The sequence below is a fragment of the Lissotriton helveticus genome, chromosome 1_1, assembly GCF_964261635.1.
Source record: "Lissotriton helveticus chromosome 1_1, aLisHel1.1, whole genome shotgun sequence".
NCBI lineage: Eukaryota > Metazoa > Chordata > Amphibia > Caudata > Salamandridae > Lissotriton > Lissotriton helveticus.
The window spans coordinates 1,382,254,509-1,382,271,229 of record NC_136057.1 but is presented as its reverse complement, the minus strand read 5'-3'; the positions used below and the strand labels follow the sequence as shown (position 1 = coordinate 1,382,271,229).

The window sequence follows — 16,721 nt, the reverse complement described above, 5'->3', positions numbered from 1 at the left end:
CTCAGAATCAAGTTCATCCCTTTAGCCCTTGGCCCTCAGGGTAGCTAGGCAGCACAGGCAAAGGCCTACTCAGGGTGATGGCATGATACGGACACTCAGCACTCAGCATAACTCTATAACAACCAATGAAAGAATGTCCAGCTAGATCTTTGTCTTAAAAGAAAACATACTTTTTCCAACACAGAACTAAACACTGTATTCAGAAGAATATAAATGCGGCTGGAGAAACAGCAAGAAAAGAAAGCAGGCTAAATGTTTTTCCCAATAAGCAATTTCAGGCTGCTTACTTTGACAGAGGATTTATCATGGTAACTAACCTCTGCTAATGGGCTTTGTAAAAGAGGTTGCAAAAGTATTATTATAGGCCTTTCTCGAACAATCTTTAATCATGATGCCTCTGTGAGAGTCAGCCACCTTCAGGCTGCTCTCTTTATTGAGTATTTCACCTTGGCTTTAATATAGAAGCGACTTCTGAGCAGGGAGGGCTTTACGAAAGCTTGTCTTCAACTTTGTGGATGTCACTACGGGTCCTCACATGGCCCATAGCACGCCCATGCACTAGAACAGCAGCGGGCAGAAGAGCAGCAGTCGCAAATTGTGTCAGGGAGGCTTACAGAAGACAACACACTGGAGAAAGCAGTTGGGCCTTCGTCACAGCCTCTCATGCTCTTCTGTGGCCCTCTTCTTTGCTCCCTCGATACCTGTGCGGTTTTGTTTGCCCAGTTCCCGCCTTGCAAACCACATGAAGATCCCAGACTTTCACAAGATGGTGATTCTTTTCTGGGGGAGTAGGATGGGAACCTCAAAGAGGGAGTCCTCCATGAGGGACTAGGGATGGTCACTGTTGCCTAGGCACCAGGTTTCCCAAACCTCATGAGGGGGAGGCCCAATAATGAATAGCACAGTTCACCTAGAGGTTGTTGAAAGCAGTGCGGGGGAGGGATGTAATGCTGTCTGGCAATAATCAATCAATCAATCATTTGTAAAGCGCACTACATACCCATGAGGGTCTCAATGGCCGGGGGAGGAGGGGGCGCTACTGATCGAACAGCCAGGTTTTGAGTATCCTCCTGAAGGTCAGCAGGTCTTGGGTCTGTCGTAGGCTCAGTGGGAGGGTGTCCATGTCTTGGCGGCGAGGTGGGAGAAGGATCTCCCACCGGTGGTTGTTCTTCAGATGCCCGGGACAGCGGCGAGTGAGAGGTCGGCGGCGTGTAGCTGGCGGTTGGGGATGTAGAAGGAGAGCCGTCTGTTGAGGTAGGCTGGGTCGGTCTTGTGGAGTGCCTTGTGTGCGTGGGTGAGGAGCTTGAAGGATATCCTCTTGTTGACGGAGAGTCAGTGCAGGTTTCTCAGGTGGGGGTGATGTGACCGTGCCGTGGTATGTCAAGGATCAGTCATGCCGAGGCATTTTGGATGCGTTGTAGTCGTTTGATGAGCTTGGTCTGGGCTCCCGCGTAGAGGGCGTTTCCGTAGTTGAGTCTGCTGCTGACGAGGGCCTGGGTGACTGTCTTTTTTGTATCTGTCAGGATCCATCTGTAGATCTTGCGGAGCATGCGGAGGGTGTTGAAGCAGAAGGAGGAGACGGAGTTGACTTGCTTGGTCATTGAGAGCGTTGAGCCGAGGATGACTACCAGGTTGCGTGCGTGGTCGGTGGGTGTCGGGGCTGCCCCCAGTGCCGTGGGCCAATAGGAGTCATCCCAGGCTGAAGGGTTGGAGCCGAGGATGAGGACCTCCGTCTTGTCCGACTTCAGCTTCAGACCGCTAGTCTTCCTCCAGTCGGCGACGGCCTTCATTCCTTCGTGGAGGTTGGCTTTGGCGGTGATGGGGTCCTTGGTAAGGGAGAGGATCAGCTGAGTGTCATCGGCGTAGGAGATTATGTTGAGGTCGTGCTGTCGGCCTGCATGTGCGAGCGGGGTCATGTAAATGTTGAACAGCGTCGAAGGAGGTGGTCCAAGCCTGAGCCTTGTCTCGTATCCCTGCGGCGTGTAGGTGTGCGCGTAGTTTGCGGTGGCAGACGGTGTCGAAGGCGGCAGAGAGGTCTAGGAGGATCAGTGCTGCGGTCTCGCCCTTGTCCAGCAGGGCCCTGATGTCATCGGTGGCGGCGATGAGGGCAGTCTCGGTGCTGTGGTTGCTGCGGAACCCTGACTTGGAAGAGTCCAGGATTCTGTTTTCTTCAAGGTATCGGGTTAGCTGTCTGTTGATGGTTTTCTCGATGACCTTGGCCGGGAAGGGGAGCAGAGAGATGGGCCAGACATTCTTGAGGTCTCTTGGGTATGCCTTAGGTTTTTTGAGTAGGGCGTTGATCTCGGCGTGTTTCCAGATCTCTGGGAAGGTCGCGGTCTCGAGGGAGAGATTGATGATGTTGCGCAGATGGGGTGCGATGGAGCTGATTGCTCTGTTGAAGACGTGGTGCGGGAAAGGGTCTGACGGAGAGCCGGAGTGGATTGTGCGCATGGTCTTCATGGTGTCATCCATGCTCACGCTGGCTCAGGCTAGCAGGTGGTCAAGGTCAATGGTGTGGGGAGGGTCTGTTGTGTTGCTGTCTGTTGGGGTTGTCTGGGTGTTGAAGCTGTCGTGGATGTCTGGTATCTTGTGGTGGAAGAAGGTGACGAGGGAGTCGCACAGGGCTTGCGACGGCAGGATGTCGTTGGTGTTGGAGCTAGGGTTGGAGAGTTCCTTCACGATGTTGAAGAGCTCCTTGCTATTGTGTGCGTTGTTGTCGAGGCGATCTTTGAAGGAGGTCCTTCTGGCCGCCCTGATGAGGTGGTGGTGGTTGCGGATGGCGTCCTTGTGTGCTGCGTGGCTGTCCGGAGTTTGTTCACTGTGCCATTTCTTCTCTAGTTTATGGCAGGCTTGCTTGGAGGCTAGGATTTCTGGGGTGAACCAGCTGGCCCTCTTGCTGGTGTTTCTGTTGGGGGGTTTCTTCAGCGGGGCGAGGGTGTTGGCGCAGTCCTCGATCCAGCGTCTGAGGCTGCGGGCAGCGTCGGCGGTGTTGGAGGGTTCGGTGGATGGGCTGAGAGCGAGGTTTGCGTGTAGTTGGTCTTCAGTGATTTTGCTCCAGCAGCGGCGGGGGATCTGTTGGGTGCGGTGGTGTGTGGTAGGCTTCTGGAAGGCGAAGTGGATGCAGCGGTGATCGGTTCGGAGGAGTTTGGTGGTGTGGCTGACGAAGACGTGCGGGCTTGAGGAGAAGACGGGGTCGAGCGTTTGGCCGGCGGAATGGGTGGGCGTTGTGACGAGTTGCTTCAGTCCGAGGTTGGCGAGGTTATCGATCAGAGTTGTGGAGTTTTTGTCGGTGTTGTTCTCAAGGTGAAATTTCAGGTCTCCGAGGAGGATGTAGTCTGTGGAGGACAGGGCATGCGTGCTGATCAAGTCGGCGATGGAGTCGCTGAACTGGGTGTGGGGTCCGGGGGGCGGTAGACAAGGGTGCCTCTGAGGGTGGAGTTAGGGTCTGTGTGGGTCTGGAAATGCATGTGTTTGGCGGTAATGAGCGCGTCGTCAGTGCTATTTGAGGCCCTGATGATTGTGGACGATGGTGATTCCTACTCCGACTCCATTTCTGCAGCCTCTGCAGGTGATCTGGTAGCCATCTGAGATGGCTGATGTCGGGTGCGGAGGAGTCGTTAAACCAGGTCTCTGTCAGGAAGGCGATGTCCGGGGATGTTGTGTCGAGCAGGTCCCAGGGCACGACCGCATGCTTGCGCGGAGCGGGTGTTCAGTAGTATGCATCGGAGGTGGTTGGGTTCTTTCTTGGTGGGTGGTTCGTTGGCTCTGAGGCTGGTGTAGCTGCAGCTCCGGCAGGTGAAGGGGTCATGTGTGCGTTTCAGGGCGGCATTGAAGCAGGTGTTGCTCCATCCGGAGTTGAGAACGTGCAGAGTGCTGGTGGCGTCGTAGTGGCGGTAGTCGTCGTGGTGGGTGCGGGAGGCAGGGGTTCTGGCGCTGGGCACGGTCCAGGCGTGGACGGGTGTGGACGGGCTTGCCTTAGGCGCACATTCGGCGCGCCAGCGGCGCGGCCGCACAACGGCGCGGCCACACAGCAGCCGCCATATATGGGAAGGTGGGAAAGAAGAGCGGCTGGGAGGCGGGGGTAGCGAATGGGCAGTGGGCCGTCAGGGGGGCGGGGACGCAGCAGCGAGGACAGTGAGGGACAACGAAGGTAACAAAAGGAAAAAGGGGCACAAAATCGAGGGGAAAAACGAGGGGCACAGAAGGCAACAGGGCACAAAACCGAGTGGAACAGAAGGCAAAAGGAGCAGAGAAACGAGAGAAAAACGAGTGGCACAGAGGTCAGAAGGGCACACAAAAATGAGTGGAACAGAGGGCAGAAGGGCACAAAAAACGAGTGGAACAGAAGGCAAAAGGGGCACAAAAACAAGGGGAAAACGAGTGGCACAGAGGGAAGAAGGGTACAAAAAACTAGTGGAACAGACGGCAGAATGGCACAAAAACATGGAAAAAACGAGTGGCACAGAGGGCAGAAAGGCACAGAAAACGAGTGGAACAGAGGGCAGAAGGGCACAAAAAAACGAGTGGAACAGAAGGCAAAAGGGGCACAAAAACGAGGGAAAACCGAGTGGCACTGAAGGCAGACGGGCACAAAAAAGTAGTGGTACAGAAGACAAAAGGGGCACAAAAACAAGGGGAAAACGAGTAGCACAGAAGGCAAAAGGGCACAGAAATACCGGAAAAACGAGTGGTACAGAGGCAAAATACAGAACACAGAAATACAGGGGCAGCTAAGAGCAGAAGGCAGAACGGGCAGAGAGGCACGGGGCAGCATGGGGAACAGAAGGGAAAACCGGGCAGAGACACGGGGGCAGCGAAGGGGTACAGAAGGAAAGACCGGGCAGAGAGAACACGGGGACAGCGAGGGGAACAGAGGAAAGAAAAAGGGGCACGGACCACGTACAGGCAGCGGGGGAAGACAGACAACACCAGTCACAGACACAACAATGACAATACAGGCAATACAATAAAAGCAATAAAGCGGAGGATGAACAAGCCTACCTATGGCCTACCACTGGCCACCAGGGATGAGGTGCAGGTGGTAGCCTGCGGGTGGTGGAGGGCCTCGAACTTCCTCAGCAGCGGCAGCTGGGGCAGGGAGACACAGGCGTTGCTGTGCGGAGGGGGAGAGACCTACCTGTTGAGGTCAATAAAGCTTACACCTTTGGACTACACAATCATGGTACTCTTTTTCTAATACTGCACATTTCACAGGACTATATAGCTAAAAACTTTCCAAATTAAGTCAGGTTTACTCATCCAGAGACTACCTATTGTGCCATGGGGACACAGAAGGTATGCATGAAGGGTCTCATGAAGCAGGACCTTAAAGGGTATAACTGTACAAATCGTAAATGGTTTTTGATGCAATTTCAGGGTTTGCATGCATTATGATGGGTCCAAAATATCTATCTAACAATCTGTATACATTACGTAGTGGAATTTGCCACTGTGCTGTTATAGTAGGATGAAGTTTCCAAAGGAAATATATTTTTGTTGCTTTGTTACTTTGGCGTTGCTTAACAAGTCTTAACAATTCTTAACAAAAGTGTCAAAAAAACGTACATCAACCGAAGCTTCATACTGGAACGTTTTTGGGGGTCTGTTAAATGGGGCTGAGAAAAAGGGGGGATCCCCATACAATTTTGAATGGGAAATGTTAGATACAGCTACAGCGATAAAGACTAAATGGAATTACATCAAATTTGGCAGAAAGCTAAATCTTTACCCAGAAAGCATGATTTTTTTTTTGATTTGGTGTAAATCTGATCAGTAGCTTTAGAGAAATCAAGGATCAAAATGTATAGACATTTCAGGTCAATGTACCTGTGCAGTAACTTAAAGTCAAAGCATGCTATCAAATTGGCTGGTCGCAACATGACTCAGTCCCTGAGTAGTGAAAAAACAAAAAAAGGTATAAGAGGGCAGGGTAGGAGTGGTCTGAACCCCTAGCCCTCTGGGATCACCCACAGATCAAATTTAAAAAAAAAAAAAAATTGTATGGAAACGACATTACCGCAGTATCACCGCGGTGCTCATGTGGTCCCATGTAATTTTGTGGTAGTTCGGCAGTACTGTAGCACCGCACAAATAAAGGGAAATGTGGGTGTACATGGGGCGATACTCAATTATTGGGTGCTGGCCAGGGTATCCATGGGTGATGCTCGACCATGGGGTGTTTGTCAACAACGGGGTGTTGACCGGCCACGGGGGGGTTGGACACAGGGCCTTGCCACATGCTGTGCATGGTTGCATAGTTAAGATAACTTGAGCCCTCTCCATACATGGCTTTTGACCTAATATCTGACTCATGACATTTTCTGATTTACATCACACATTATTGACTGAGCCTGTCTACATGATATTTTTGTCTTCTGTGTTTTCTGATTCTACCACCAGTTTGACTTATTTGTTAAATAAATGAGATTTTATTTGCTTTCATTGATATTGTGTCTAGTCCTTTTTTCTCTTCCTTTCTTCCTCTTTCTGACTCCTTTCTCGTTTTTTTTGCTTATACATCCTGATTCCATAGATCACTATCCATTCTGTTTTGTATGTCAGAACACACTCTATTGTATACAGATAAGTATATAAAAAATATGAGAAGGACCATCCCGGACACTAGTGAATCAACCCCACCAGCAAGGTCCAATTTATTTGATCAATTGGCAAAATGCAAAAAGAAATATATAAGGGTGCAACTAATGATAACAACGTTAACTGAATACCTGAAATCTGGCACCATACCACTTGGGCTACAAGTTAGAAATATCCGGGGGTATTTACTGATGACAAGAAATACTGGCACAGCTTCTGCTTTATCAGTACAGCTTGCTCAATTGACACAGCAACTGAACATTGGAAAAAACTTTGAGAATAAATTCTGTACCTAGAAAAACAAATCAAAGAATTTGACTTGATAACTGACGCTAAGAGTTTACTGGAGAAAACTGAATAAACAATTGCTGAATTTAATAGAAATGGACAGGATAAAAGTTTAACAAAGTAAAAAAAAAAAAAGGCATATGTAACTACAAGGGAGAAAATATATATACCCTTATTTAACGACTTTTACACTAACAGGAATTTCTCAAACCATAGTTTTTTTTTCACAACATAATTTTATTGTTGACAGCCAATACAATGTGAGGGTCTTGCAGGGCACCCAAGGTACGTACACAGGATAACATATATGAAAGTCAACATTTTCAACAATATTAAAGGATTGATTGCACGTAGGATGCATTTCGAAGACAAATAGGAACAAAAAAGAAGAAAGAAAAAACAATTGTGCAACATTGCCTCCGTTTAACAAGTAAATCAGTTCTGAATATAGGGAAAGTCTCTGGCACCCATAGTCACAGCAAATAGAAGCACTACGCAAATGCCAGTCTACCAGTGTCATAGCAAGGGTTCTGCAGCGTCAAACCGGGGGGAGGAGGCTCCAGATATAGGCTAGATGTAGGTAATTTAAATTTACTGATTCGAAAATACCGATTCGGTATTTTCGAATCGGTAAATGCTATGTAGATAAAAAATCGGTAAAAATTACCGAATCTCTAAGATTCGGTAATTGCCATTCATTCCGATGGGCCGTAAAATAGGGAAAGAGTCAAGGGTGGCAGGGTTTCACTTTGACACCCTGTTGCACCCCTGAATAGTGCTTGTGTGCACATGTGGCACACATACATGCCCTAAGGGCATGTATGTCTATCACATGGCACAGGTGTAAATGCACAGATTTGCATTTACAGAGGTATTCGTTATTTACCACAAACTAATAGTTGGGGGTAAATAACGAATCCTGTAAGCACAGAAGCACTCTTCAAAGTGCTTCCTATATTTCATTTACCGATTCGGTAAATACCAAATCGGTAAATGATGATTCGGTAAATACCGAATCGGTAAATTTGCTACCTACATAGAAAAAGCCTATTACCGGTCGGTAACGGACGATTTCAGCCGTTACCGACCGGTAATGGTCTTCCTACATCTGGCCCCAAGTCTCCTGTAATCAGCCCATCTTTTCCAAATTTTGTAGTGTTTACGGGGGCAGCCCCTTGCTTTGTAGACCTGAAGTTCCAGGCCCATAAAAAGTTAAGACCCCTCTTCCATACCCCAAGCGACGGTGGAGATACATTTTTCCAGACCTGGGCAATATCTCTTTTTGCCAGCGTGAGACCCAGAAATAGGAGGTGGCGCTTATACCTATTTCCACCTATATCCTCTGTAATATTCAGCATGGTCAGCCTCGGTACAATGTTTCACCAATCTCTGCACATTGTACTCTAAATGATTATACAAGCTAACTATCAAGTTATTGTCAATAGACGTATTGTGAAGTTTTGAGTATTAAATTGTGCCAGACAAATTGTATCAAGAGATTTAGTCAAACGATTGTCTAATGTCACATCAGATTATTAGATGATGTTACAATTGTGGTTCTAATTATTACTATTGGGAACTTGTGCTTATCAATTTTGCATACGTAAAAAAGTTTTTGGATGTGAAAGTTTTTTCTACATAGTAACAAAAAATCATAATTTTTAAATAAAAAAGAATCAAACATAAATGCAATGACTTAAATGTTTCTCGTGATGATATTTAAGAAAAGCTGGAACATATAGATATTCAGAGTTTATATGCCCTTCTGTAGTTAAACAGTACTGTGCCTGGTATTTTCCTTTTCCAAACCTGTATTTTCCTTGGTAGGGTTATATCCTAATTTCCAGGGGCTCCGTTCAGTTTCCAGTAACAGCCTCGGTGAGGATGCAATGTCCCTCCCTAGAACCTCAAAAAGACATGCAAACACCCCCCTTCCAGAACCTTTACAGTGTTGGGCAGGACCACACCGTATGCAGGCAGGTACCCTCCATAGATCTACAGCGTAAGAAATGCGGGATTGCGATGAGCCCGGCACGCCACAGTCTGTGTCTGGTATAATAGGCTTGTGTAAGTATTTGAACTGGATAAGACGCAGGCGGGCCGCAGTTGCTGCACTGCACGGGGATTCCGGAGCCTCTACCCAGTCGTCCTCCTCTAAGGGGCCTAAGTCCTGCTGCCATGCCTCTCTGCTAGGTTTGTGTAATGTGGTAGGGGTATTGTTGATGAGTGTGTGGTATATTTTAGTTATTTTATGGTCCCTCAAGTCGCCCATAAAATGTTTTGCCTCGATGGGGTTAAATTCAGGGATCTCTGTTAGGTGCGATATGTATGGAGTAAAGGCGTGCCGGAACTGGAGATAGCGCTAGAATTACGTGCGGGACATATCATATTCTGTTTGTATATCAAGAAAGGACTTAAGAGTGCACCCGTGTACAACTGCCCCCACGGGTCAATCCCAATGGCCTCCCAGCCCCGAAAGCCGGACAGCTGCACCACAAACCCAACTTTTTGATGCCCCAGAAGTAGATGCAATAGACAGAACAAAATTGTTTCATTTAGAGACCCCTCTGAGGATTCAGCTGATAATTCTGACCCAGGTGAGGGCACTAGCTTCTCTACTGGAGTGACCAACCCTACATTTTTATGGAGATGCCAACCCAGACCTCGCAGGAGAGTGAGAGGACAAGGCCAGAGTTGGTTCAGCACTCTGGGTAGCAGACAAACGAGGCAGAAGTGCTACCAGTGGGGTCATCAATTAGTATGGACACTTCTGCTAACCTACTGCAAAACGCTTCTAAAACCATGACACATACTTTACAGACTATTCTCATTTTCAATCTGTCCACGCACTACACATGCTGAACTGAGATATTACTCTTGAGCAAAGGCCTTTCATTAGTTCCCACTATCTGCCCCAATGTTCTGGATTTACAGACAGAAATCCTTCCGTTCTTCAGGAAGATTAGAGTACGTACATTTTTTGCTGACCATCCATATGCTCCTACCAAAGTTAACACTGGATTTCGACCAGCTTCCACTTTCTAACCTCTGAACAATTCCATTCCTCCTGAAGTCCACAATTTTGAGAGACTCATACAGAAAGAGATCTCTAAGTTAGAACATCAAAGGATATTTGCTCCCTAAACCATCTCAGCATCAGAAGCGCAGGCACTACTTAGTCTCAAACAGAATAGCTCTCTGATTATTAAACCAGCAGATAAGGGTGGCAGAATGGTTGTGCAAAATACTGACCAATACAAAGCGGAAATCATAAGACAATTTGCAAACAATGAACATTACTTGAAAGTGAGCACTGACCCCACCAAGAAACTCCATGGAAAATGTTCTGATATTACAGGTAGAGGTAAAACAGAAGACTTTTTAGGTCAAAATGAACACTTATTTCTCAATACCAAGACTCCTTGTATGCTGGTTACTTATACCTTAACAAAGATACACCAGAACCAGGAATCTACCTGGATAGATCCATCATTTCTGGTTGTGGGTCTTTATTTTAACCCATAGGTAGGTGCATTGATTTTTTTATCAAACACTTCATCTCCAACACTGCATGCTACAATACAGACATCATGGATCTTATTAACCAGACTGAACATTTCGCATTTGACAAAAGTAAGCGCTTGCTTGGTATGATGGATATTGAATCACTATACACCAATATCCCCCAGCTAGTAGGCATTAAAGTTATTTGAAAAAAAACATAAATAAAAAAGCACATCCACACCAAGTTTCCACAACTTTTATCATTGAGCTACCCAGATTGATCTTGTCACACAACTTCTTCTACTTTAACTGTGACTTTTCTCAACAAGTAAAAAAAACATCTATGGGGGCTAATTTTGCTCCCAATTTTGCCAATCTGTTCATGGATGACCTTGAAACTGAGCTCATCCTATCCGACCTCAATCCATTTTGAAGCCATAATATTATATGGAAGCTATACACTGACAACATTTTCTTTATATGCCAGGGTTCGCCAGATCGCTCTCATAACTTCTCAATTGGATTGATGCCACTGCAAAGGCCTTACATTCACTCTCCAACACAGCAAAACTGAAATATCCTTTTTTGACCTGGTGGTAAAAGCAAGGGATGGGGAATTATAAACATCCCTCTATCGCAAACCCAGAGAGAGAAACACTTTGTTGGCCTACTCAAGCCACAACCCCAGAGCACTGCAGGACTTGCTCCACTACTACTCACAATTTTTGCATATAAGGAGGAATAGTTTTTTCTAACATGACTTCTTCGAGGAGGCTGAAACGTTATCACAAAAGCTCTTGTCCAGAGGTTATCCACGCAAACTAGTGAAGAGATCTATGACGATGTCTTGGTACGGCCCTAGGGAGGTACTACTCACATCTAAAGAGAAGAGAGACACAGACAGACTGGTATGTGTAACCATTTTTTCAACCGTATCGAACCAAGTGAAAAAAAGTATTTTGCAACACTGAAATGTTTTGAACACAGGTGGCCTTACATTTGAGTGACAAATCTTTGCATTTCGCAAGAACAAGAGTATTAAAGACCACCTAGTCAGAGCTAGTCTACCCCCTACTAAGAGTGACCACATGCTCAATAATTTGTGGGGTTTAGCCCCTTTGAAAAACCACTTCAAATGTGGTAATTGCAGTGTCTGCGATTTCACAATTGAAACAAAGGAATTAATTCACAAAAATTAGAGAGTCCCTGTGCAGCATTATTCAAATTGCAACCCTACCAATGTGATCTATGCCATTACGTGCCCTTGTAACTTGCTATACACAGGAGAGACAACACAAAAGATTCGGCTAAGAAACTGCCAGCATAGGAGTTGCCTCAGATGTCATAACTGCCCCATTGGTTGAATATTTGAGGAGCTCCATCATAATCAGAATAACCTACGTTTGCAAATCATTGCTGTGGGGAAGGAACCAGACAGAAGCAGAGGCATTTCATCCATACTGAACAAGGACGAATTGAAAAGGATTTTGCACACAATGGGCCTGATTCACAAATGTCAACTTACACTTTGTGTAAGTTTACATTTATTTGGAATTCACAAATCTGCATTTTAACCATAAGTATGCGCGTGCGGAGACTCTGATGTCAGGGCAGAGGACTCCACACAATAAACGATAGGTATGTAATATCTTTTTATGTGCGGAGTTCTCAATCCCAACTTCAGAGTCTCCACACTTGTAAATTTACGATTAAATACATTTTTGTGAATTCCAAACAAACGTAAACTTCCACAAAAGTGTAAGCTTACCTTTGTGAATCAGGACCGGACAGCCTACACACTGGATTGAACAAAATGGAGGATTGGATATCACTGCAGCGAGCCTCCTCCCAATTCTATAGTTGCATTCATCAAGAATATACGTGATTACCAATGGACTATTTTTGGTAATTCATTAGTCCAGATTCAGATCTTGCAAGACTCTTAATTCTGATTAAGGACTAATTAGACCTTCCTTCTCTCCCAACTCTGATACTTGTTAGTATAATATTCATACGTATTTTATACCCATTTAGGATTTTTTCTTATTTTTTGTTGCATCTGATTCCTTATTACACACGAGCTGGACATTTCTTTCTTTCATGTACTATTCATTTGTATTTCAAATCCTTGTATGACTTTTCGATTTCTCTAAAGCTGTAATTTATATTTTTCCAAATTGTTTAGATGGCGCCACTCATTTCTAATTTGTATTCTGGCCTAATTTAGTGCACTTCTTATTTAGATCGTCTGGGCCTCTTTAAATTCTTATTTCTTTTGGTTTCTTTCAAGTCTCCAGCTCCATCCCCTTTCCAATTTGACTGCCAATTCAGCCGCACTTTGCCCCCCAGAGTGCTCCCTCGCTTGAGTCCCTCCTTTATTCCCATACTGAAGCCAGGGGCATTGGCACTCTACCTTGTAGCACCTGAAGGCGCAGACGTCCTCGGCGCATTCTTCATTCTCTTGTTGTGGCACATGGGGCATGGCTCTTATTACGGTTGCCCTTATTTTAGACCCTAAGTCTCCTGGTGCCGCGATTGTGCCTGGCAGGGGTGGATTGGCACTGCGGGCACTCGGGCATTGGCCGAAGGGCCGCTGTCTGAGTGCCCTCTGTGGGCCGAGTTTTTTTCTCCCCTTTCCCAGTCCACAGCTCTGTGGACTGGGAAAGGGAAGAAAAACAAGCATTTGCAATGCAATAGGTCTCGCATCAGGAAAGTTTGAGCTATTGGTATTGTAATGACACATTTTTTACTTATGTGTTTGTTTTGAAAATAGCGAAATTAATAGCTTTGTCATTTACAATGCTAATAGCTTTAACTTTCGCAAATGTGACACCTAAAGCATTTGTAATGCAATATGTGTTGTATTTAAGTGACTTAGATGTATTGATATAACAAATAGCAATGGCTTTTAATGTTTTTAAATAATTAATACTTAAATAAAAGGTATTGTAATTTATAATGGCAATAGCTTAATATCTTAAACGTTTGTAAATAACTTTTGTGAAGATTATGTTCAGTGTATTTTATTGTGACAAAATCCAAGAACAGAAGTGAAATATCAACTTCTTTTTGTGACATTTGTAATAAAGCTTGAAACTTGAGAGAACAAATTTGAATCAGTTGTTGAATGGAGAGAGAGATAGAGAGAGGGCGAGAGAGAGATAGAGGGAGGGCGAGAGATAGAGGGGGGATGGAGTGTGGGGCGGGGAGGGATGGAGTGTGGGGCGGGGGAGGGATAGAGTGTGGGGCGGGGGAGGGATGGAGTGTGGAGCGGGGGAGGGATGGAGTGTGGGGCGGGGGAGGGATGGAGTGTGGGGCGGGGATGGATGGAGTGTGGGGCGGGGATGGATGGAGTGTGGGGCGGTGATGGATGGATGGAGTCGGGGGAATGGATAGATGGATGGAGTGGGGGGTTGGATGGATGGAGTGGGGGGAATGGATGGATGGAATGGATGGGTGGATGGGGTGGGGGGAACGGATGGATGGAGTGGGGGGAATGGATGAATGGATGGAGATGGATGGATGGACTGGGATGGATGGAGTGGGGGGATGGGTGGATGGAGTGGGGGGTGGATGGAGTGGGGGGAATGGATGGATGGAGTGGGGGGGATGGATGGAGATGGATGGATGGAGTGGGATGGATGGAGCGGGGGGATGGATGGAGGAAGTGGGGGGTGGATGGATGGATGGAGTGGGGGTGGATGGATGGATGGAGGGGGGGATGGAGTGGGGGGATGGATGGATGGAGTGGGGGTGGACTGGGGGGGTAGATGGATGGGGGTTGGAGATAGGGGATGGATTGATGGGGGGGATGGATGAATGGATTGGGGGATGGATGGATGGTGGGGTGGAGTGGGAGGATGGATGGGAATGTATCCAATATTAAGTATTAAGGAGTACTGTGCTTGATTTCCTCAGTGGCACCATTGATCGCTGGGGAATGGAGCCAGACAGGAGCTGTAACTAAAATGGAGAAGCCCTGGAATGTCCTTGTTATTGAACCCTCTCATTAACTCCAGGCCCTGACATATCCACATGTATGATTACTGCTGCTTCCTAACTGTGATTTGTAGGCCCGTGGCATATTTTGGTTACAACCTACATCCAAATAAATTCATTTTTGCAACCTCTGGCTTTGATGCTCGCATGCCCCTGCATGAACACTGCAGTGTTTCTTAGCATGCGATTCTTTGAGGGCAGATATCAGAGAATCTTCTCCTGCTAAAAGCCTTAGTACAAACTCCACAGTGGGCGTGGTACGATCTCTCTAGATGATCCACGTAAAACAAGCAGAAAAGATGCTCTTAAGATAAAACGTAATGGCATGTCGAAAAGCTTTTTATTTTACAGCAGATACATGCATCTGTTAACGTTCAATAATAAAGGTCCAGACAAGATGGAGGATAAAGAAAGGGTAGAAAGAATGAGGAGAAATGCAATTGTGACAGATTATGAGCGAGTGATGAAAACAGAGCATTACAGGAGAAAAGACGGATGGAATGCAAAATGGAAGTGACAATGGGTGAGGAAGTGTGAAAGCCAAGGCGAAGGTTGAAGAGAGGAGGCAAGAGAAAGGGTACTATGAATTTCCTGGTCTGTAAAAGGGAAACAGCCGATGTGCCCCAAACACTAACTTGGCTTCCTTATGATCTATCAGTCTAAAGACTGCAGTTAGAAGTAGGTTATCAATGCGAACTCCCTAATTCTTTTTAAAGAGGCACTACATTTGCAGAAGAAATGGTGAGGTTGGAATTCCTAAACCCTACTATTAACATAACCTGTGTACTTTCAGTATCAGGCTGTCAGTTTAGTCACACATGGTCCAGGAGATAATATGTTGGTCCCCGATGCTCTGAACAGCCTCTGGGATATTACCCGTTGCTTGTATCTCGATAAACTAGGATGCAACAGAATAGGCTCTCAGTTTAAGCAATGAAGGCTCTATGCATCCGTGTCCTTTCTCACATGCCACTGTTCACACTGTTTGCGTTTTGTGGCTTTTAAGATCCCTTTCAAAACACTGCACATATGAAAAAGGTTTATTTCTTACAGACCAATGCATTTTGATATGGACGCAACTGCATTTTCTACTCTCAATAAAGTGTCACTCAAAGTGACTTACAAAAAAACCTGTTAATGTCACACATAAACACACTCCACACATCTGAATGTCACACATAAGCAAATTGAAAACTTGCCAATTCTGTATAATAATAATCACCATCAACAAAGACAAAGCAAACAGCTTTTTATACAAAACGAAAGCATGATAAAACTGGAAAAAAATGCGCTATCAGCCGGTATGTACTAATTAGTCATAAGAGAAATTACCAGGATGGGAAGTAGATATCATTTAACGGACGGGGGGCATGCTACCTCGCCCAGATACAGCACAAGTTTCAGCCCGCAGGAAACCGTGATCCTTCTTCCTGTAAATAGCGGTACAAGCAACCTCGGGTGTGTTCAGCGCCTGTTCCAAAACAAAATACGTGCGACCCCTTTACCTTCCTCTTCCTGTTCCGGGGCAGGCCACCTGAGGCACAAACATTTCCCCCCCCCGCTGCAAACTCCAGAAACAACAACACAGGAAGGCAGACCGAGTTGAAGTGGAAATAGGACTGGGCCAGCAGTACCATGGCGGCCATCTTAGAACGGTAAATACCATAAGAAATCGAAACCTGCTGTGGGGCGGGACTTCCGTCTTCTGAAGCCCGCGCCCAAGGAGTGGCTGGCGAAAGGAGCAGCGGTGACGCGGAGGCTGCAGAGTCCGGAAAGGTGCCGATGCGGTGAGTGGGGGGAGTGGGAGTGGGAGTGGGAGTGAGGGGGGGTGTGTGTGTGTGTGTGCGTGTGTGTGTGTGTGTGTGTGCACGCTCGTGTGTGTGGGGGTCTCTGTATGTGTGCGTGTGTCCCGATGCATTGTGCCTGCGTGGGTGTATGTGTGTGTGCGCATGCGTGAGTGTGGCTGTGTGTGCTTGAGAAAGGCTGTGAATCTGAGGCAGGGGATGTGCACGGCACTGTGCGCGCCCACGAGGAGAAATCGGCGCCCGTGCACATCCCCTGTCTCAGATTCCCAGGAAACTGAAAACAATAGGTACCGAGCTAGACACGCATGCTGCGCATGCGCAACTCTAGCTCGACCTAAAAAACGGGCCACAGAGGGTACTGAGACAGAAGACAGAGAAAAGAAAGCAGCTTCACTGGGCGGACGTACAGTGATTATCAGCTGTGGCCTTTCCTTCACCCCTGCCCTGCAAAGCATTCATGCTGAGGGTGGGCTGGGGGGGTGGGGGGGGTTATGTACAAGAATCTGCCTCCCTGGGGGCCAGGTTTTG

General features: G+C 46.6%; 1 long non-coding RNA gene across 2 annotated transcripts in view; it reads right to left on the bottom strand.

The window, feature by feature from the left end:
- Positions 1–6,734: 6,734 nt before the first annotated feature.
- The window catches only part of LOC144825091 (uncharacterized), a 1,621,997-nt gene continuing 1,612,010 nt past the window's right edge, over positions 6,735–16,721 (bottom strand). For both annotated transcript variants that reach the window (XR_013609275.1, XR_013609265.1), the window contains one exon: positions 6,735–6,889. This is a non-coding gene — a long non-coding RNA (uncharacterized LOC144825091). The remainder of the gene's footprint in view (positions 6,890–16,721) is intronic.